The 24414-nt window shown below is 42.7% G+C and overlaps 1 pseudogene; it reads right to left on the reverse strand.

The window, feature by feature from the left end:
- Positions 1-16896: 16896 nt before the first annotated feature.
- LOC131812622 (spermatogenesis-associated protein 31D1-like) lies at positions 16897-19256 on the reverse strand (annotated as a pseudogene).
- Positions 19257-24414: the final 5158 nt, after the last annotated feature.

A 24414-nucleotide genomic window follows, 5' to 3' on the forward strand; every position in this document is an offset into this window, starting at 1 on the left:
TCATTCGGCCTTTAGTATCTTCCGTCAGAGAGGCTGACTCCATTAAACTCAATAATGCATTATTCAATAATCCCCAAACCAAAGTCAGTGTAAAATGACTGTAAATAATTAAACCTTCAAATAGTCTTGGGGGTAACTGTGTAGCACTCGTATTCCTAAAGTTAGTGAAGCTAAACTGCATAAAAGGTTTAGGGACAAGCTAACACACACACACATACACACACACACACCCTTTGACAAAACAATCCAGTATATTTCATATTGAAGAATAAAGTGTTTTCTCCTTTTATTTCAGTATTTCATAAAATATTGACCCCAGGTCTTCTTACTCTACCTAAAATACTGTGTTCTGTACATCAACACCCTAATAGTTGTACAAGTTCCTTCTCAGTGAGTTGCAGCCCTGTAACAAATGCCATAGACCGGGTGGTTTAAACGACACACATATATTTTTCATAGTTCGGGAGGACGGGAATTCCAAGGTCAAGGCACAGAAGATTCAGTGTCTGTTGACACCTTCCTCATGATTCACACGCAGGTGCATCTTCTCCCTACAACCTGATGTGGCAGAAAAAGTGGGTGAGAGGTTTCTGGGGTCTCTATACTAAGGACACTAAACTCATTTATGAGGGCCCCACCCTCATGACCTAATCACCTCCCAAAGTCCCCATCTCCTAATACCATCACACTGGGATTAGGGTTTCATCATATGAATTTGGGGAGGAGCACAAACATACAGTTCATAAACTCCCCAAAGGCTGGGATAGGTTACAGGCTGCTAAGTAAGCTACTGATCCCCTCCTGTGGTGGCAGGGTGGGACCCAGGAGTGTCACAGCCTTCCTGCAGAATGTAGTCTTGCTGATTGCCCTTGTGGGCCTTGTATATCCTTTCCTAGGAGCGCCTTACAGGAAAAGTGGTTGAGAAGCTCCACCCTAGATTATCATCCCCACCTATGTTTGAAAATCAACTACCTGTGACAGGTTTTCCAGGTTCCTTTTTGTCAGGTTTAAATAATCCCACTCTTCCTCCATCTTCCTTTATCTTCACAGCAGCTGTCCTCTGAACTGTTCCTAACTTCTCACACATCTTTCTTAAACTGGGATGCCCTTTATTTGACACCCCTGGCCTAGCATTATGAACTTGGTCATCTGTGAAAGGGTAGGACAGCCTTCACCCTGGCCCAGCAGAGTCTCTTTTTGGTTCTGCAGGAACAGGTCACCTGCCTGGATAATCAGACCCGCCCAGAGGCACCGCTTCTTCCTCATCCTGACATGCAGTCTCAGCCACATTTTCATTTAATAAATAGTTACTTTTGGAAGCCAAGAGACACAAACACCTGTTAAGTCCTGGTCTCCGTCCTTAAGGACCTCATGGTGCTGTTCTAGGGAAAAGCCCTGTGCAGGCTCAGAGTTACACAGGACCCAGGACAGGTATCCTGCCGCATTTGGGAATTGCCAGGTGATCTCTGGAACAGAGGAACAAAGTGACAGGTACTGTGGGTCACAAATGCTCGCACACACCATGCTCCTTAGAAAGGCAACTCTGCATGTCTAATCTCTGCGATTATCTGATACAGGTTAATGGCTCTTTGAGAGGATAGTCGAAGAATGGTTTTTCTCTTTTAAAAGGGCATGTGTTGGCTAGATATCCTTACGTACATTTCTGTGCCTTGAGTTAAATCTTTTCTGAGAACCTGGTAGAAGTTCCTTCAAAATTTAAAGGAACTTATGGTTTGTCTCCCTCCCATTCCCATCTTGTTTCATTGATTCTTCTCCTACCCACTTAAGCTCCCATGTTGCATCCCCACTTCCTCATATCAGGGAGATCATATGATAGTTGTCTTTCTCTGTTTGACTTATTTCGCTAAGCATGATACGCTCTAGTTCCATCCATGTTGTCGCAAATGGCAAGATTTCATTTCTTTGGATGGCTGCATAGTATTCCATTGTGTATATATACCACATCTTCTTGATCCATTCATCTGTTGATGGACATCTAGGTTCTTTCCATAGTTTGCCTATTGTGGACATTGCTACTATAAACATTCGGGTGCATGTGCCCCTTTGGATCACTACGTTTGTATCTTTAGGGTAAATACCCAATAGTGCAATTGCTGGGTCATAGGGCAGTTCTATTTTCAGGAACAAGACCTGAAAGGTAAATATATATAGAATCTCACCAAAAATAACCTCCACTGAGGTTCAGTAGGGAGGTTCACAGCACTTCTCCTCCTACACTAACAGCAAGTTTAAATGATTTGCTACCTTTTCAAGAAGTTTACTGAGAGCAACCTCACAATCACCCCATGGTGTAAGCAGCTCAGGTATTAGTGTGCCTCTATTATGAAAGAACAAAACCGAAGCTCGGAGAGGGTAAGTGACTTCTCTAGATCACTCAGCTGTAACTCGTAGAGCACTGACGATGAAATCCCCAATGTTCTCAACACCTCTATTTTAAATAATAAGTGATATCCTAAAAAGCCACCTTAGTCCTAAAATTAAAGCAGCCATGTGGATACAAATAGTATCCACTTTTTCTATTCAATGCTGACAAGTTTTTTGTTGTTGTTGTTGTTTTTTGAATGACACCTATGTTTATTTCTTCCAAGAAAAGTTTTTTTTCCCACATACCTTCTACCTTTTCACCAAAATACCTTATTGTCATCTCTACTGATTTTAAACAATAATCTCATTTTTTTGATGGTTATATGTATTTATTTCTTCTCCCCATGCTACCTAGTCATTTCATTGTTGGAACTCTTACAGCTTCATTATTTAGATTATAAACTGTTGAAATTAAGCCCTGTATCATTTCCTTACTTGACTCGCCTACATTCCCTTGCTGATGATGAATCAGTCTTGGCCCTAGACACCCAATCCTTTCCCTGCCATTTGAAGAAGTTTTGCCTATAATGACAGTTCCTTTTTTTCCCCTCTCTTATCCTGCATCCACAGTTTCACCATTGTCTCTACCCAAGGGAAGGTACTTCCTTCACCATTGTCTCTACCCAAAGGAAGGTACTCTTCAAGCCCACCCCTCTTCACATACCCTCCTTGACTTCAGACGGATGTCGGTTAAGAAAAATCCCTCCAGGGGCGCCTGGGTGGCTCAGTGGGTTAAGCCGCTGCCTTCGGCTCGGGTCGTGATCTCAGGGTCCCGGGATCGAGTCCCCCATCCGGCTCTCTGCTCAGCAAGGAGCCTGCTTCCTCCTCTCTCTCTCTCTCTCTCTCTCTCTCTGCCTGCCTCTCTGCCTACTTGTGATCTCTCTCTATCAAATAAATAAATAAAATCTTAAAAAAAAAAATCCCTCCACATATCTTTGAGTTTCTGGAATTGTTTTCAAATAGAAAGTGTGGTCTTAACTGTCCCTAAGGCCCCTAGGACTCACAACTATAAAAACATCCTTTAAAGTCTGAGCAAGATAAGTTCCACCCCAAAACATTTCCAGGTGAGAAGGGGTTTAAATATGGCACAATGATTTTATTTTTCAAACCTGGCCTCGTTCTAAAAGAGGCTGAGAAACTGATCCATATTAAAGGAAACTAAAGATGCACAGGAACTGGATGTAGTAGGTCATCCTAGACTAGATCTTGTAAAGAGGTACACACACACACACACACACACAAACACACACACAAGCGTTACTTGATAAATTGATAAAAATGGAATATGAGTGAGAGATTAGTTAAAAATTTTATGTCAATATGAAATTTACCGAAGGAGATAACTGTGGTGTTAGAGAATATTCTTTTTCTTAAGAAACACACAAGGAAATATTCAGGGAAAAAGTGCATGATTCATGACATGTATTCTCAAATACTCAAGAATGTATGCATAGTTTTCCTAGGCATATACATGTCTTCCTATAGAGAGAGAAGGGGAAGGAAGAAAGGAGAGAGAGATTGTAAACAGGTCAAAATCATAATAGGAACATCTGGATAAAGGGGATATGGCTTTACCATCTATGGCTTTACCATCTATGCAACTTTTCCACAACTGTATTTTCAAATACATTTTAAAAATGTTTTTAACCCAACCTTTTAGATTTCTGACTTTGATTCCAGAAGCTAGTGCCTCCACCATACTCTGACCCCAGATGTGTGCAATGCCAACTTTAAAACAGTTGTCTCAGGTTCTGTCCTATGCAGGAAACCTGGGATCCTCTCTGCACATTTGGAACATGCTAACATTTCAGCAAGTTTTTACAAAACTGGCAAAGAGTGCCCCCTTTCAAAAAAAATTTAGAAATTATATGCAATATAAAAAAAAAAAAAACAACAAAGAACAAAAATTCTACATGTTTACTAACACAAAACCCCTAATTTCATTTTTCTCTGGTGCCACCACGTTGCTCTTCTCCTGGGTTTTGCAGTGTGAATTGATTTGCCAGCACTTTGTTTGCTCTGGGAGTCAGTTTCCACTCCTCCACCAGATTTCCATTTTCCAAAAATGTGTTGACAGCTTTTGTTCTTTATGCTCCCCTTCTTGTCATCCTTAAGCACTTATTTTTAAATCCTTTACTTGTTTTAACAGCCTTACTGAAATACAGTTCACATACCATAAAATTTACCCATTAACACGTATAATTCCTTGATTTTCAGTATAGGCATCACCACAGTCAATTTTAAAACATTGTCATGACTTAAGAGAAACAAATCTGCAACCTTTTGCTATCATTCTCCTTTCTCTCCTCCCTCAAGCTCTAAGATGACTCTATTTTCTGTGTTGTAGATTTTACTATTCTGGACACCTCATGTGAATAGAGTCATATGTGACCATTAGTGAATGGCTTCTTTCATATAACATGTTTTCAAGGTTCATCCCTGTAGTGGCACGGCTTGGTCTTTTTTATTCCCCAAAATATTGTATCATAGGAATATGTTATCTTTAATTCACCCATTTCTCAGTTGATGGATGTTTGAATTGTTTCCATCTTTTGACCTTATAAATAAGATAGCTATAAACATTTGTTTACAAGTTTTTGTGTAGACCCATGTTTTCATTTCTGGGGAGTATATACCGAGAAGTGGAATTGCTGGGTCTTATGTTAACTCTATGTTGAACTTTTTGATCAACTGCCACACTGTTTCCAAATTGGCTGCACCATTTTTCATTCCCACCGACATTGCATGGGGGTTCTAATTTCTCCACATTCCCACCAACATTTGTGTTCTTTTTGATTTTAGCCAGCGTTGTAGGTGTGAAGTTTTGGTAAATATTGATTTTGATTTGCATTTTCCTGATGGTTAATGATATTGAGCCGTTTTCATCTAATCTTTAACTCTTAATGGAATTTTGGAAAGAGGGGAGTGTTTGGTCTATTTCATTTAAGGTGATACACAGTAGCTTATTTAAACAGTAACATGACAAGTTTTTCTTTTAAATATTTGAAAGCACACAATGTCAAGCCTTTAACAACATATAAAGTGTTCTTCTATGCTTTTTACATATTACAGTTACCGAGTGATTAAGGGACAGTGAAATTCTGCCCTTAATTTGCTCTGTAAGATTACTTCTTCTGTGGGGTTGAGGAATTCACTCAGATGGCTCCTCAGCGTTTACTATAAGGCAGAGCAGACTGATTGCCAAAGCCTCTAAAGCCCAGGGCCTTTTTAACACTAAGTTCCATGCATCTGTTGTGAATAAGTGTGTAGCACAGGTGATAAATATCAAAGAAATTTGAGGGCTTCGACGTGGACGCATAGCATATGTCTCAGAGATGGAAGGCAAGGTGGTTTTTTTTTTTAATTTTTTATTTTTTATAAACATGTATTTTTATCCCCAGGGTTACAGGTCTGTGAATCAGCACTCACCAAAGCATATACCCTCGCCAATGTCCATAACCCCACCGCCCCTTCTCCCAACCCCCCTCCCCCCAGCAGCCCTCAGTTTGTTTTGTAAGATTAAGAGTCACTTATGGTTTGTCTCCCTCCCAATCCCATCTTGTTTCATTGATTCTTCTCCTACCCATTTAAGCCCCCATGTTGCATCACCACTTCCTCATATCAGGGAGATCATATGATAGTTGTCTTTCTCTGTTTGACTTATTTCGCTAAGCATGATACGCTCTAGTTCCATCCATGTTGTCGCAAATGGCAAGATTTCATTTCTTTGGATGGCTGCATAGTATTCCATTGTGTATATATACCACATCTTCTTGATCCATTCATCTGTTGATGGACATCTAGGTTCTTTCCATAGTTTGCCTATTGTGGAAATTGCTGCTATAAACATTCGGGTGCACGTGCCCCTTTGGATCACTACGTTTGTATCCTTAGGGTAAATACCCAGTAGTGCAATTGCTGGGTCATAGGGCAGTTCTATTTTCAACATTCTGAGGAACCTCCATGCTGTTTTCCAGAGTGGCTGCACCAGCTTGCATTCCTACCAACAGTGTAGGAGGGTTCCCCTTTCTCCGCATGCTCGCCAGCATCTGTCATTTCCTGACTTGTTGATTTTAGTCATTCTGACTGGTGTGAGGTGATATCACATTGTGGTTTTGATTTGCATTTCCCTGATGCCGAGTGAGATGGAGCACTTTTTCATGTGTCTGTTGGCCATCTGGATGTCTTCTTTGCAGAAATGTCTGTTCATGTCCTCTGCCCATTTCTTGATTGGATTATGTGTTCTTTGGGTGTTGAGTTTGCTATGTTCTCTATAGATTTTGGACACTAGTCCTTTATGTGATATGTCATTTGCAAATATCTTCTCCCATTCTGTCGGTTGTCTTTTGATTTTGTTAACTGTTTCCTTTGCTGTGCAAAAGCTTTTGATCTTGATGAAATCCCAATAGTTCATTTTTGCCCTTGCTTCCCTAGGCAAGGTGTTTTAAAGGGGCTTTTGCACTTTAGTCACAGTGTATCACACCCGCCCAATGATAACAGTACAAATTGGGTGGCAGATATGTGCGAAGTCATGTTGTTATATGTGCTCTTGGACATGTTTCTGTAGTAAAAGCCATTAAAAGAAAAAAATAGATGTAGTAAAACCATAAATAAAAAACAAAGATGTTGGGTGCCTCAAAGGGAGAGGGAGGAGGGGTCAGAAGGAGACCTGGCAAGGGTGGATCAGTCCATCAAGACCAGAAGTTAGCTCTCTGAATAAAGACATCTCAGAAAGTATATTTCCTTTGAGATTGGGAAGGAAACCTCTTTCCGTATAACAGGAAGGAAGAGGAAAAAGAAGAATGGGGAGACTTTTTTGAAAGGATTTGGGTTTGCTTTGTTTTGTGAGAGGCTCGATCACTACTTTCTTGCTCTTCTGTGAGCTCTGATCCAGCACATCCGCTGGGCAAGTGAAGATGGCCTAAGTTTGAGGAAAGTAAAGGAAATTTGAAATAGATCTGAGGGCCACCTGGGTGTCTCAGTCGGTTAAGAATCTGCCTTCGATTCCGGTGATGACCCGGGTGTCCTGGAATTGAGTCCTGATCCTGCTTGGTAGGAAGCCTGCTTCTCCCTCTACCTCTGTCACTCCCTCTGATTGTGCCCCTGCTCTCTGTCAAATAAAATAAATTAGATCTGAGTACACTGAGGAGAGAATGTACTAAGGAAATAGTGACCTAACTCCATTTATTTTGTTCAAGTTAATAAGTCTTGGATAAATATATGTGGAATGAATGAATGATTTCCAGGTAGTGCTGGGGCTGAATTTCATGTGGCATCAGTCGACTCTGTTGTGAGTAGACTCAGTTTTGACATGGGAGATTTAATCCAACAATAATCAGTTACATATAGAAAGGCATTTCTAAATACGGCAGATAGACAAGATTTTGCCACACAGGAAGGACTGAAGGGGATTAGATGGGGTCATTCACTTGTACTAGAGCCTGTTTTGTTTTGTTTTGTTTTGTTTTTTAACTGAAGAATGGCTGATGCAATATCACATTAGTGTCAGGTATGCAACTCTATGCTCTGCTGTGCTCATCACAACTGTGGCTACCACATGTCACCAGATTACGCTGTTACAGTACATTGGACTCTGTCTCCTTTGCTGGACTGGTGCTTTTGAAAGACCCTCGATCCGCACCCAAGAAGCAGACACCAAGCCTCCACTGGATGCAAATTGCAAGAGGTTTATTGGTTACACAGGCACCTGCGGACGCATCAGCCTTTGTGGGCTGAGCGCGCCGGACTAAGTTGGGGAGCAGATTATATAGGGCAAGGTTGGGGTGGCGGGAAGCGAGCTTACAGAAGCAGATGCTTGGTTACAGGGATCTGATTGGTTAACTTAAATCAAGCATTGTCAGGCGCTGGGTTTAAGGCAAGGACACAACGGTTTGTTCTGGTGGGCCTTGGCTCAGCACTCTGGAAAGTCCCAGGTACACTCTATTCCTCATTTGTCTTTTCTCTTGACAGACTGGGTGATCACAGACAATAGACATCCTGGTATGTGTTGCCATCCGGCTATGGGAACAATCAAGCCTTCAGCAAGGGGATAGGGGGTGCTTTGGGGACATCAGGTTACTTAAACAAGCCTTTAGCAAGGGGAGAGGGGTCTTTCATTTCCCCCTTTTTCTTTATCATGGATAGAATCTTATATCCATTTGCTTTGTTTATGAAGTAAGTCAGTTTGAGATCCGGTCTGTTTAATTAGTTGATATTGCTGTGTCAGTACCATTGTCCGGATTACTGACAAGGGATCTTTTACAAACTGTAAGAGTTTATTTAAGATACAAGGGCCGATTGAAAATTGGGCTATTGATAAGGTAATTTCTTTGTTGTAATCTCAAGGACATTTGCAAACCAAGGGAGGCTCCTGTCTTGCAGGATTGTGATCTCAGCAAGTCAACTATTTATCATTTTATGGCAATCAGGGGTGCCTGAGGAATGCTACACATATGGAGGGGAGCGGGTGAAGGGGGGATGCAAGGCGCCAGCTTTTAAAGACCCTTAAATTTTTAAGGTGGTTGAAGGTGGAAGGTCTCATCTTCTATAACTTCTTCGTGCTGAATAGGGGCGTAGAGCTGTCCCTACCTACTGGGGTTAATATTGATCAGGGTAGGAATGTATAAGGGAGTTTCGAAAGGTGGAGGCAGTTGAATCCAGCGCTGACAGTAAAGAGGTGTCCTCGTGCGCGACAAGGATCGTCTGTCGTGGTGTAGTCATTGTAGCAATGGAGTCTCGGCACCAAGTAGAGAAACATGGAACAAAGCAACATATTAAGGTTAATGAGGTGATAAGAATGAGAAGCCCGAAAAGGAGATTCGGCCATAGTCCTCCTTTAAACCAGGAACTTAACCATTTACTGAGAGAGAGAGGAGGATCTTGTAGGCCTTAATTTGGGTATTCATAACTTTTATTAGTCCTGTGACATTTTTGTGATAGTCTGGAATGTACACACAATGTTCTGTCTTGATAATTGCACATGTGCTACCCTGGGCTGCTGTCAGGACATCTAAAGCCATCCTATTTTGTAGGACTGCCTTGCGTATCTGTGACACTTCGGTATTAAGCTGGGAGATGCTATTTAGTGAATCATTGAGTGTCTTTGTAGTATATTTATTAAGGACTTCTACATGCCACATGACATCCCCTAGTCCCGCAGATGGAACAAAAATACCATTTAAAAACAGATCGTGTTCATCTTTGTTTTAAGTTGGTGAGATTAGCAGGAGTTGTAATGGTTTTAGTAATGCACCCATGATTCCAGGAAAATCCCCTTTCCTTCCAAATAGCTCTATGGGCATGTGGTACCAGGAAGGCATATTTGGAGTCAGTATAAATGTTAATTCTTAGGCTTTGGCAATTGCAAAGTGCTAGTGAGCACTATGGCACATCTAACTTTTTTTCTTCTTTCTATGAAAACTATTTTCATCAGAAAACCAACTGTCATTCGTAATTTTAACAGGGGCATCTTAAACCTGGCCTTATAGAATAAACTAGATTAATAATCTCTGAACATTTTTGCTCTATAGAGAAAGAAGTACAGTGGTCAGGTTCAGGCATACAGGTAACTAGGTTTAAAGTTTGACAAATTTTAAGTTTTATTTCTGGCATCTCTGTTAGTGTAGCCCAGTATTTAATAAGTCGGCCTCCATCATCCATTGGTGGCCTTTGGCTACTAAGACAAATCTGGACCTGATGTGACATTATTACAGTTAGGGACTGTCCCATAGTGAGCTTTGAGGCTTTTTTTATGAGGGCTGTTTTAGGTTTTGCTAAAGCATCTGTTTGTAATTGCACCTCAAAGGAGGTGGCCTCTAGATAAATATGACTAAGGGATGAAACCATTAAGAAGACCTTTGAGTGGTCCAACCTTAACAATATCCTGATTACAGAGGATCACTGTCAAGTGGGAGAAGAGTGCGGTATGCTGGCTTTTAGGCAATTTCATTATTCCAGTTGTTTAATCATGTGCCGTGGGGTCTGCTAATATCCCCACAAAATAATAAGATTGACTAAAGAAGCTATTGTACAACTTCTCTGAAGTTTACCTCAAATTGTATAGCTTAGGTAAACAAACATTTAAAGACAATCAAATCTAGAATTTAACATCCATAAAGGTGTGTTATTAAAACAGAATTTTTCTCTCTAAAATAACCCTCATTTACAGAGATAGCCAAATCAGGACTAATTCACTTGTGAAACAAGTTTAGTTTTAACAAAGTTGGCCTACTATTTACATAAGCTCAGCAAGAACAATGAGTGTGATCAATAGATCTTTTAGCATCTGCTTTGCTGGAACTTTTAATAAGGAATCTCTAGGTTGAACTTTTAGTAGCCTCTCCGGGCCAGAAGCCAAGCCCTATACTTGCCATCAGGCATGCCTGCAATACCTGTCAATTTGGGCGAATTCCTCCGTGGGCGAATTCCTCTTCTGAGATGGCACCTACCAAGGAGTGACATTCTTTACTCACCTGGTGAGGTTGCTGGGAACTCTGTAAGCAAGATATCAGGCCAACAGTCCCAAGGGGCTTTATGGCTCCAGGTTTTATAAAGTCAACCTTAGTTCCTTTAAACTGTCTGGTCATATCCGAGTCTTTTCAAATATGACATTCCAGTCAAAGCCTTGGTAAAATAACCCGTGTTTCCAATTCTTTCCTGTTACAAGGAGAACAGATTCTTATTGGACTTATGCAAATGACTGATTGCCATGGAAGAATGCTTACTTATTGAGACCTTTTGGTTTCAGAGGGTTCAGATAGAGAGAAAAGCTTGAATGCTTTGAGCTCTTTTATAAATGAGCACTTTTACATCTCTGTAAGTTACAGATAACTAGGAGGAAGTATCCCTAGTCTGGAAGAGCAAACATCAGAGACAACCAGCAATGTTTAAAGTAAGACAAAACATTAAGAGATATAACATTATAATTTTTTTTTTTTTTTTAGTTCATTTAGTCCCATGTTACTAAATCTAGTGAATGTGGCTTTAGTCTGTTTTGGAAATTCTTACCCATTTCAGTTTTAGGATTTTTAAGTAGATCAAAAATCTCTATTTGTCCTGAAAGTCCTTTATAGGAATCTCCTTGAAGATAAAACTCATTTTCAAGAGAATTAAAACAATTATAAATGATAAAAACCCAGTATGGATATGGTTAAAGCTAAAGAGACACGGGAGTTTACAATTTAGCTGCAAGGAAATCAGGTTATTTTTGTGATATATAACATTTCCATAATTACAGTATCAAGCGGTGATCTCTCAAAACATTAAAACTTTAGGAAGTGCGTAGAATCTCTAGAATAATTATAGTATTTTCCCAAATGTAATCCAAGGTTTATCATTGGTTCAGTAGTATTTTATGAGCAACTTCGTATATCAAGGAAAAGCCTGAGTTAAAGAGATTTTACAATTTAAATCTTGTCAACATTTGCTAAGATCTTAGAAAGTTTTGAAGCACATGCCTAAATATAATAGGGATTGAACACCTGATAAAACAAAACATAGAAACTGGTTTTTCTGGGCAGGCAAAGAGAAAATCATTTACATTCTCGTAACAGGAGATCAATTAATCTAAGAAAACTTTGTCCTTTGAACAGAGAATTTCAGTCTTGTATTAATGTAATGTACCTTTAAAACCCATTCATTTTAATTTTAGTCCATTCTTGACCATCTACAACTTTTCTTTGCATTCAGGTTTTGTCCCAAGCCATTTCCTTTTAAACAATTATCTCATTTAGGATAAAATTACCTTTAACAAAATGTATTCCCATTTTTTAAAAATTTTTCTTATATATTTCCTATTTTCCTACATACAGAGTTTTCCTTATTTTTATTAGTCTCAGTTATATTAAGCAGAACTTTGTATTCTTAGAAACACCTTTAGTTATTAACCAATTGTGAACTGTTACAACAGGATTCTTCAGGTGGCAAATTTATGAATCAGTTAAGTGGCAAACAAGTTTACCAACAGATTTAAATACTCTTAGTTTCTTTGCAGTAAGAAGTCAAAAGCACAAACCTATATCCAGTAATTAATGACCTAGCATTTTATCCTGTTTGGTTAAGACCTAGATGTCCACAATTTAATTCCATTTGTCATCCAAGCGGAACTTTAAAGTTTTCAGATTATCAAAGACTTTGAAAGCTACTTCAGCAATTACCCTTTAGAACTTTGAGACAGACAATTAACCATCAGTTTAGTCATTTCTTTGCTAACAAATTTTAATAAATAACGTGAGTTTATTTGACTTTCAGTAAACTTTGAGGTTTCACATTTACTGCTGATAACTTAAAAGACAGGTCTTATTTTAATTAAATCAACAAACTTGACTTAGTTCCAACATTGATTTACGTTCCATCTGGACCCACTCCACTTTGAATGTTTACCTGAGACATGGTTGGGAAGATCTGGAGTGAGGGGGTGTTAGGTCCAGGGGGTGCTCTTCTTGCTCCTTGACAGTGAAGAGAGAAGGAGCTGTGGTGCATGATCTAGAGGCCAGTCATGCAGGCTGCACACACATTGGTACAGAAATAGGAGAAGAGGGAAACAGAAGAAACAAAGTGCTGCCAGGAGGCAGAGAAAGGATTCCCAGTTTTGGAGCTCCTAAGCCCCAACAGAGGAGCAGATGCCATGCTTTCCCATTAGCCAGGGGGGAGGGGTTAGGCAGTCTAAGTCAGGCCAGAGAACACAGGGAAACCTCCCCGAAACAAAGAATTTCAGCAGCTGCTTGGGAATATTCCCTATAGTCTCTGTCTCGAGTCAGACCAACCCCAGTTGGCTCCAGTTATAGCCATCAACACAGGAAGTGAGTAAGGGAGAAGCTCCCACATCTATTAGGAGAAGCAGAGAGAAATAAAGTCAGAGTCCCCTTTGCTAGGGATGGCCCAGCAACCTGGGATTACTAAAAGAAGGCTTATTTACATAATTATCATCCAATATGTCAGGAGGAAATTTACTAGCTGACTCATCGAATCTGGTTTTAGCTCTTAATACCTATCTCTTATATTCCCTCCCAATATGTACGATGTTGCAGACAGGGGGAGGAGGACCTTTCAGATGCTGTCCTGCTCGCGTCCCTCGCGGGAACTTAGGAGCGTCTTAGCTAAGGTCTATCCGTATAAACCCCGGACCAGGCTACTCCATGGAGTAGATGACCATTATGCCGTATGACGCTCCGCGAGACTCAGGGTGCAGCCCAGTCAGACTCCGTAGCCGAAGGCGGTGGAGCCACACAAACACATTCACACAATCAGGCATTCCTCAGATTCAAACAGGTTAGACACCCTCCCTTTAAACAAAATGTAACCTTTATGACCAGTGTAAGGAACATATAACCACATTTAAAGACATTAATAGGACAATTTAGACATTAGACATAGGAGACAAAAACAGCTAACTGATTCAGACGGTCAGGAGGATCCTTCCTGACTCACAGACGGTTAGGAGGAGCACAGAGGCTCCTTCCTGACTCACAGACGGTCAGGAGGAGCACAGAGGTTTCCTCCTAACTCACAGACCCCCGAGGCGTCCCCCCGGGGTGGCAGGGGAGAAGTCCAAGTTCGTCAACTCCTTCTCCAGCTGCCCATAAACACAGATCAACTACGTAGTTGCTGAAAGGTTGTGGCGCAAGAACATAAAAACAGACAAACAGAGAGACAGAGACACAGATGCTGGCCAGCTTACCTCCCGGTGGGGATTGGCCAGGGTCTTGGGTAGGATTCCAAGAGATCTCGGTGGGACCTCCAAATGAAAGACCCTCGATCCCCACCCAAGAAGCAGACACCAAGCCTCCGCTGGATGCAAATTGCAAGAGGTTTATTGGTTACACAGGCACCTGCGGACGCATCAGCCTTTGTGGGCTGAGCGCGCCGGACTAAGTTGGGGAGCAGATTATATAGGGCAAGGTTGGGGTGGCGGGAAGCGAGCTTACAGAAGCAGATGCTTGGTTACAGGGATCTGATTGGTTAACTTAAATCAAGCATTGTCAGGCGCTGGGTTTAAGGCAAGGACACAACGGTTTGTTCTGGTGGGCCTTGGCTCAGCACTCTGGAAAGTCCCAGGTACACTCTATTCCTCATTTGTCTTTTCTCTTGACAGACTGGGTGATCACAGACAATAGACATCCTGGTATGTGTTGCCATCCGGCTATGGGAACAATCAAGCCTTCAGCAAGGGGATAGGGGGTGCTTTGGGGACATCAGGTTACTTAAACAAGCCTTTAGCAAGGGGAGAGGGCTCTTTCACTTTTTACATGTTGGTTACCTAACAATCCATCAGTGAGGAAAGGAAGAACAAGGCCTTGCGGGATAGGCAAGAAGTGGAAAGTGGATGAGGTAGAGTAGAAAAATTAACAGGGACATAGAAGCTGGAAGGACAGGGGCATGAGGCAGAGGGACAGAATGTCAAACTATAGGATTCTGATTCCAGAAGTATTCCCAGTAATGAGCTCTACAGGGTTGCAAGAAGTGCACTGGATTGGCCATAATGGACTCTAAAATGAGATTATGTAGGAACCGGCAGGCTGCGTTACTGGCTGGTCTGTCCGCATAGATTTAGAGCCTCCTGCACCCTCTCCTCACCTCTCCAGGTTTCTTGGCCGGGGCCCCATCCCACCTATTGTCCCCCTCAGGGCCTCCACCGCATCAAATCTGCATTCTTTCTGAGACCCCAACATTCAGATAGTGTAGGGTCAACGATAACCTGGACAAGAAGCTACAAGTGTGGTAAGTGAGCGAGGTCATGGACACCTGGTTTTTTGTTTTAGCACTGAGCATCCTGAGACTGTCCAGAAGATTACCTCGGATGTTCTCTAGCACACTCACCCCATTTTGAGTCCCAGTCTGAGGTGGGGTTGCCTTCCCTCCAGAGCCCTGTTTTAAGTGTGGGAATGTGTGCCGTCATGGCCCCCCTCACCTCCCCCCCAAAAAAGCATTCCATGGAGTTCCATGATAAGCCCCCAAATATCTGTATCCTGGCACACAATCTAGAACTCACCTCTGGTTCTTAAGTTGCACTTGTTCTGGGGAAGAGCTACCGTGGCTCTACTAAGGCCGTGAATATTGAAGGTGGCATACTGCCATCCTAGCCATAGTAAAGGCTGTATCTTATATATTGTCATCAAGTGTGGATATAAGGCAGGCACCAAGATCACCTTCCCCCAAAGGGGATGCCGTGCCTGACAGCCTGCAGGTATTGCTTGCATACTCAAGGAACAGAGCCATGCCTTTTTGGTATAAGGCATCGGTAGGCTGTGCCAGATTCCAGTCTGCCTCAAAGTGGTGGTGCCTGGATCAGACTGAGGAAGGAGGGGAGCGGGACAGGGTCCTGAGAAGGGGATGAGTAGACATAAACTTTTGTTCTACCTCTTTCACTTTTTCATTTCTTCAAAGGTGTCTTATCCTGGAAGGTGGTAGCTGCCTTGTCAACATTCCTACCACTAACAGCTAAGTGATGCTTTTGTTCTGCAAAAAAACATCCTCAGTCCAGCAGCCTGAAGAAACACCCAGGGAGGGGAAGCACTTCCAGTAGGAAAGCTCAATGTCAAGTTTAACCTGACTTAAAGGACAGATTCTTCAGCAGCATCTAGGGTATTCTTTGATGCTACCCCAACCAGCCCAAGATCAACCCGAACAACACTCCGCCCCCCAAAAACACTCCCATTCAGAGTTCACTCACTTGTGGGAACCTCTGATCACTGACTTCTAAATAATGATTAAGCTATTGTAACACAATAACTGTGAAGAAACAACAGTGGCTTAATCATTATTTTCTGAAAACTATTTCTGTCTTTAATCTTCCTCAGATATAGAAGACTTGCTGAGGGTGTAAAACATCCAATGAGGGGAGAGGTGTGAGCTACTATACGTTTTCAGTAAGGCTAAGCCATGGGACAGGCTTCATCAGAGAGGGAATGGGCTTTTGGGGGCTTTTGGGGGCACATGATACATATTTCTCAAGAGGTCCAGGAGATTGGTCACCTTTTAGAAGCTGAAGGAAGCAATCAGTAATAGCTGAACTGATTTACCCAAACCCATGCTCCCAAGACAGTACACAGAACAGACAACATGTTATTAGAGAAATATTTATTCCTCACAAGCCATTATTTTGGGGTAGGAAATCCCCCCCCCCCAAAAAAAAAAAAAACCCTCTCACTGGAAATTCTGGAGAAGGGTTTTCTGTCTAAATAAATAGTAGACACACATCTCTGCACACAGTGCCTTCAGGAATCTTGAGAGTAGCTGGAGGCCACTGCATAGCTTGATGCCCACAAATGGCCTTTGGGTGGGGTGCAGGCTCCCTGAGGGGAATGGAGAGGGGATACCTCTGATGTGGTAGCTGCTCCTTAAATGCCACAACTTTCTGGGGCTGTGTGTCCTTGTTTCTGAGCTGTCTGTTACTTCCAGGAAGGCCTTGGCCAGCAGAGACAGCTTTTTCCTTACAAGATATGGTATTTGCCTCCTTTCAGGCAGGAAGCCTGGAGTTGAAAGGAAACCCTGGGACAGCCTGCACTTGTGCTTTCTGCTGAGTTTTTCCAAACTTGGTTGGGGAGGGAATGGGCTGCTGAGGGCAGGTGCTGCCTATTGCATGCCAACGCCCCATTTTCTCCTCTTGGAACTTCCCAACAGCTGTCATGATTTTCTGAGCTTCAGGTATCCCAGTAAAGGTAGCTCTACCATTAAACAGGCCTCTGCTTTCCACAGATAGGGGACTATGCTTCTCCTGGGAGTTTCCTTGACTTTTGCATTTTATCCCAAGAGTAAGTCATTGCAAAAAATCCTTCATTTTTTTTTACTGAAAATAGAAGGAGCCTGACCCTTCCGGGAAAGGCTTTCAGGAGGCAGCTGACCCTTCTGTGATAGGGTCTGGGAAGGCTGGATTCCCCAGCTTTACCTTCCATACCTGTGTCCTGAGTAGGGAACCTATTCTTTGATGCCACATCTTCAGTAGGGAACCTGTTCATTCTCGGTTGGGATGTTCCCAGTCCTGCATCCCCTCCACCATGCTCTTGTGCCTTGGGACCAGAGGCCTCATGGTCTATGCAGCAGGTGGGGGATTCTTATTCTGGCACTTTCTTAAGACATGGTTAGGCACCCAGGGCTCCTGCTATTGTTCCACAGTAATTCCTGTGTCCTCTGGATGGACATGCAGCACCTGGGAAGCTCTCGTGCCCCTGGGGGAGACACCCTGGGCAGGAGTCAGTGAGGCCCTCTAAGTCAAAGAATCTGATGCAGGGGGTAGGCCAGTGCATTGGGCTTTGACCCAGCTATGCTCCCTCTTCTCCAGCATAAGCTTTAACTCAGGCAAGAGTTGTTCTTTGAGATTCAATGATTCAGGATCCTGCGGAACTGGTAAGTTTGATGGGATAGTGGTTTTGACTTGATGCTCATTCTGCTTTATAATATGAGGCCTTACTGTCTTGCTGGTTGTCAAAATTCTAGATTGTGGTTGACCTGCATCAAGTTCCTTGGCCCTGGATATCTTCCTGGACACAGTGGGCATAACAACAGGTTCTGGATTCCTCATCTCTTCCTTGTTGCCCTCCTCTTCTACCACTGGAATTTGCACTTTTATCCTTTGGCTCACGTCTGGCCCCAGCTTACAGGTGGCTTTGAGGACTGTCCGTTGCTAATGGTGACATGTGAGACAGGTGTAAGAGTCTGTCTGCCATCCTTAGTTTTCCGGACATCCTCTGCAAACTGATGTTTGATAATAGAGAGTGATTCCCTCAGAATTCTCTGTTCTTCTTTGCCCACAGTTGAGATGGCAGGGCGAGGACCATCCGGAATGGGGGCTGAATTTGCTGTTCCTGCTTTGTCTCCATGGGGAGATTTCAAGCTTCCTCTATAGGAGATGAAGCCCTCAGCTTTAGAATTTGCTGCAGGAATGGGGTTGGTTGAACAGGAAAAGCTTCAAGGGAATGTGGCCTTTCTCAATTTAAAGATCTCTATGGATTCAAGAACCCTGGAGGGAAGGCCCCATAGCATCCTCCAATGAAATCTTTTAATATGGGCTTCCAGCATCTGTTCTGCACTAGATTCAACAAAGGGAAGCTCCTGGAAGGTATTCAGGGAGTAGTCCTCAACCTCTGACAGTGGCAAGTTTTCTCTGTTTTACTTCAGCCTGGGATTTCTCAGAAAAGAAGTGATCTTTGCTTCATTGTATGCCATGAATTAAGCACAGTCCCAGACAACTGACCCTCAGTGATTTCCACAGACCTTTTGCACAAATGTATTTTCAGGACATTTTCAAGTTGTCTCTGATCTATGGTCTCCACAGACACCATGGAGTTTTTCTCTGATGGGCTCCTCAGTTTTTTCTCAGAATCATACCCCATATCATTATCTAAAGAGCTCTTTGGGTCACTCAACAGATTTTTTGGGCCATTCTCTGGGTTGTGTCCCTGATCCTTCTCCAGGTAATCATTGTTCTTCTCCACGTCATCACTGTACTTCTCCAGGTCATTGTTATGCTTCTCCATGTCACCTTTGTACTTTTCCAGGTCATTGTTATCTAGCTGAAGCATTTCTGAGTCCTCCTCATAAATACTTTCATAGTCACTCAATTTTCTTTGTTTCTTAGAGATCCATGAGCGTCCACGGTAACGCTGTGACTCAGGTAGCTGTGGAAGAGTACTTGGACGCATCGGCATTGTTAGAGACTCAATGATCCTGTGGGGCAGGTCCCACTGGTGTTGGATGAGCCTCTTTTGAAAATGACTCTCTAGTTTTTTCCGAAGCTCAACACTGATAGAAAGCTGTCTAGGAGGGATAGAGATTGCAGCATAGGCCTGGGAGGCCTGGTGTGTGAGAGAATGGTTAGGAGCTAAAGGACAAAATTCCTCCTGGGATCTTTGGACAATAGTGGTAAACCCCACACACGTTCCTGCTCTTTCTGCAACACGTTCCATTCCAGATGTTGCATTTCATTTGATTTGAGACTCTCTGATTCATTCTGAGGTCTCCACAGATCTTGATGTGGGGTAGAGGACCAGATGGCAGGATTGGGAGTGAGGATTGAAAGTGGGCCTGGGGCTGGACCTGAGGCTGGACCTGAGGGATTGGTTGGCACTAGGTTTGAGGCAGGCATTGAGGTTGGTTCTGAGGCAAGGATGGAGGAAGTGGATGGGGAACTACTGGGGATTCCTCTTCTGTAGAGGCATTTGAGATTTTATTGAAAATAAAGATGGAGGAACAATTATCTGAGACATCTGCAGCAGAGAACAAGGACTCACTATGCAGAGTTGTGAGACCCCCAGAAGAGCTGCATGTGGGTTTGCTGTGACTGGCCCTCCTCCAAGGTTGCAGGATATGGGCGCTGCTGCTGCATAGGCAGCTCCTTTGATTGGTCTTTGCTGCTCCAGAAAGGAAGGGAGGATGCCAAATCATGCTCATCAGCACTTGTTTGTTTTGGAAAAGAAGGCTTTGTTTCCTTCCACCTGAGGAAGTCACTCCTCTTTTGGACTTGTTTCTCTAGAAGTGCCAAGGGCATCAGGGCTGAGAAGTGAGAGGGTACCAGGCTCTACAAGGTTGGCTGCAGGGTCTCCCCTGGAAGAAGCCTCGGAAGAATGGCGGGCCATAAACTCTTGATGGAAAGCACGTGGAGCCAGGGTTGAAGGGAAGAAGTTTCTGGCATGTGTTTGCCACCAAGGGAGGTCTAAAACTGACAAGCTGGAGGGGTCAATGCCTATGATTGTTGGGACAGAAGTAGATAACCCACCAGAGCTCCCTGGGGGTGAGCTCTCTGGAACAGGCGTCCTTCAGATGGAAGCAGAATCCAGATCTCTGGACAGATATTACAACGTACAAATCAGAAGATAAGTAAATATAGCGTAATGCTTCAGAAATACTACACTGTAATCAAAGAGACCTTGACTTGAATCTCAGCTTTAGCATTTTCTACCTCATAAACTTGGGAAAGTAATTTGACTACTCTAAAATGCAGTTTTCTCCGGGTGCCTGGGTGGTCAGTTGGTTAAGTGTCTGCCTTTGGCTCGGGTCATGATCCCAGGGTTCTGGGATCAAGCCCTCAGTCAGGCACCCTGTTCAGCAGGGTGGCTGTTTCTCCCCCTGCCTGCTGGTCTCCCTGCTCAAGCTTTCCTCCCCTCTCTCTATCAAATAAATAAATAAATTCTTTAAGAAAAAATAAAAATAAATATTCAAAATGCAGTTTCCTCATCGATCTACATTATAGAATTATTATAGGAATTGAAAGAGATGAGGTATCAATGCATATTCCATACATTTAAAACTTATTTTGAATACACAGAGCTCAAAAATATTATTTTTATCATGCTTTTTCATAGATTAACTTTTTATCCTTGTGTGTGTGTGTGTGTGTGTGTGTGTGTGTCTTTTCAGACATCAGCAATACAAATTTGGATAAAAATGAGTGTCTGCGGGAGCATCTGGGTTGCACAGTTGGGTAAGTGTCCGACTCGGTTTCAGTTTGGGTCATGATCTCAGGGTCTTCAGATCAAGCCCCACGTCCAGCTCCATGTTCAGTGTGGAATTAGTTGAGATTCTCTGTCCTTTTTCCTCTGTCCCTCCCACTTGTGCTCGCTCTCTTTCTCTCTAAGACACACACACATATACAGACAAATAAATAAATAAATCTTAAAAGAAACAAAAATGAGTGCCTTTGTCAAGGAGATTATATTCTAGGGGTGCCTGGGTGGCTCAGTGGTTGATTGCCTGCCTTCAGCTCAGGTCATGATCCGAGAGTCCAGGGATCAAACCCCACATCTGGCGGTGCCCTGCTCAGCGGGTCGCCTGCTTCTCCCTCTCCCTCTGCTCCTCCTCCCCACCCTGCTCATGCTCTCTCCCTCTCTGTCTCTGACTCTCTCTCGATCACTCTTTTATTTTTAAATAAATAAAAAACCTTAAAAAGAAAAAGGAGACTGTATTCTATCAGAATAGATAGAATAGCAACAAAATGGACTGTGGCAAATGCAAAACCATCAGCATGAACAAAGTGCTACAAAAGCACAGAGAAGCAGCAATTGATTTTGCCTAGAAAAGGAGAATAGGGTTCTCAGAAAAGATTCCATAGTCTTATTTACCTTGATGAGGAGTTGGGAGGTCATCAAGATATTCAATCCAATTTAGTTTTTGAGGAATGAATATGCACTTGGTATTGACGGTTGAGGGCACTAAAATATAAATAAGCTAACATCCAAGCAGAATTACAGAAACAGAAAATACAGAGCTGAAAGGGCCATAGGCTGGAGGCTGAGATGCTGTCCTAGTACTTTCCCCACTCCCTTGCTGTTGAGTGTATCCACAAAACTAGTGGTAAGCGATGAATGGGGCAGAAGTGATGTGAACATTCCAGAACAGAGTATAGAAAAGAAAGCCTAAGGGCACATATTCCCCTGGTGCAGGTACAAGATGGTAGACTTTCCGGGATAATGTGTCACCCAAGTTACACCACTGTACAAGCTGGGAATTCATTTTGGTGGTAGTACATCACTCAGACTGGGGAGCTGCTTGTTACCATACCGTAACCCAAACATCCTGACGCACTCAGGATGATAATGTTCACGGAGCGTGATACCACATTTTAAAGTGGAAGAAACCACGGTGTCAAAAGGAGTCGGAGAAAGGATTGGCCTCAGCTAAAGTGGGAGGTGGGGGTTGTTATGAAACCAACCGAAATGTGTAACTAAGCGGCACTTTCTAATATTTTCCCTCCTCACACTTCAGTATTTTTCAGAATTTAATCTTAAGATCCTACTAAGGACATACACCCTCATTTGGCCAACAAAACCACATTAGGTCATGGGGTCATAGTGCATATCAAGGCTACAAAAACAGTTGTGAGGGGCACCTGGGTGGCTCAGTGGGTTAAAGCCTCTGCCTTCGGCTCAGGTCATGATCCCAGGGTCCTGGGATTGAGCTCCACATCGGGCTCTCTGCTCAGCGGGGAGCCTGCTTCCTCCTCTCTCTGCCTGCTTCTCTGCCTACTTGTGATCTCTGTCTGTCCAATGAATAAATAAAATATTTAAAAAAATAATAATTGGTTCAATAACAAATTAAAAAAAAACAGTTGTGAATTGCCTTTAAGAAAAACAAATCCATCTGTGTGTCTTTGCGTGCTACTTCAAAGCCACTCGACCGTCTGAAATCAGACTTCTTAGGATTAAATAGGCCACAAGTTTGAGAACTAGAGAATGTCACTTTTAACCTCTAGTAAATTTTCACAGCCAGTGGTACACTCTTCCCAAACGACATTTCTAACGGGGGGCCGACAGACTTCTAACTAAAGCAGTTCCAGTGTGCCACTATAATAACCTACTTCTTTTGATTGCGTTTATATTTAATGATTATTTTCCCTGCCTGCCAATCCAACCTGTGCTGCCCACCCAGAGCAATGGGGAGGGGAGGAGGCAGGGGACCAGGCACATTGTCTTGGGCTGCACTGCCACCTAGAGGTTGCGCTGAAGAACTGACGCATTGCTATTCAGAAAGGCCTGTGGCCGCTGTGAAAAGGGGATCTTTCCCCACTGCACTCTGCTGGCTCAAGGAACTGAAACAAAATACATTATTGGGTGGCGGCGGGGGAGAAGCATGACTCCTGCGTGCTTTCAGTGAAAAATTATTGCCTTGAAGAGGGAGCCCCTTTAAGTCATATATGCAACTTGCACTTGGGAAATGCTTTTCTTTCCAGTTATTTTCAGCACAACGGTTACATTCGATTTGCACCTTGAACTGAATTGACAGAAAGTCATTCGGAAGTGGATTGTTACAGAGTCTGAATAGGTCCATATGGTCGAAACTACAATTCGATTGCAAAAATAAAATTTATTCAGAACTTATTCAGGCTTGACTCAGAAGCCAAGAGGTGTACTGAGGGGATGGAAAGAATTCATTTGCTGAATTTAGGCTGAGGGTGACAGCCTAAATTCAGCAAATGAGAGTTTGACGGGAATATTCTTAATTGTTACGATTTTGAAGACAAACTGGAAATTCTTTCTCCTCAGGCAATGTCAACTTATATACAATACAAAACAATGTGGAATAACCACGAAGGACCTATATTACGTGAGAAAATTATTTTCAACTGATTAATACAAGGAACACACAGGTTAATGGAAAAAATCATTTAGGCAGGTTTGGGGAAAGATAATGATTTAGTCAACATTATTAATGACACTGTCTTTTTTCTTTTTTTAAAGATTTTATTTATTAGCTTGAGAGAGCAAGGGGAGGGGCAGAGGGAGAGGGAGAAACAGACTCCTTGCTGAGCAGGGAGCCCAACTTGGGGCTCCATCTCAGGACCCCAGGATCATGAGGTGAGCTGAAGTCAGACATTAAACTGACTGAGCCGCCCAGGGGCCCCTCAATGATACTTTCCATATGAGACGGGCAGAAACTGAGACAAATCATTCAAGAGCTCACGAATTTTCAGCTGCAACCCCTTTGTGACATTTTAAGCCAATAATGATGGCACCTCTTAGAATTTAAGAGACACATCTATGTTCTAATTCTGGGGACGACCGATCACATGGCTGTTGTCATTTACATCATCTGCCTGAGATCAAAAAGTGATGTCGAAAGGACAACAGAGAAAAGCCACAAAAGGGGAGAAAATGTATTTTGCAGCACAAAAGCTTATTACCCCTACAAGTACAAAATTCAAATTTAGGTGAATTAATAATTCCACTCATTGGAAGACATGGTCGTTTTCAGAAGGGCACAGTTAAAATAACTTTCCATTTTCAAGTACTTATGCTTTCTTTACTATTTTAGCACTTTACTCATTTAGTCCTCAAACAAGCCTACATGGTGCGGACTCTCACATCCCCATTTTACAAATGAAGACAGTGAGGTCCTGAGAAGTAAGGCAAAGTTACAGGGAGAGCCTGAAAACAAACCCAGGTAGTTGGTCTGTCCTCAGAGTCTGTATTATACTATTAAACTAACTCAATAAAGAACACTTTCTATAGGGCAGACAACTCAAGAAACCTGCTGCTTTTTTCTGTGAGGTTGTTCAACATGGTTCCTCCACTCATGAAAGCCATTGCCTTCCTGAGGTCC

The sequence above is a fragment of the Mustela lutreola genome, chromosome 12 (genome assembly GCF_030435805.1).
Source record: "Mustela lutreola isolate mMusLut2 chromosome 12, mMusLut2.pri, whole genome shotgun sequence".
Lineage (NCBI taxonomy): Eukaryota > Metazoa > Chordata > Mammalia > Carnivora > Mustelidae > Mustela > Mustela lutreola.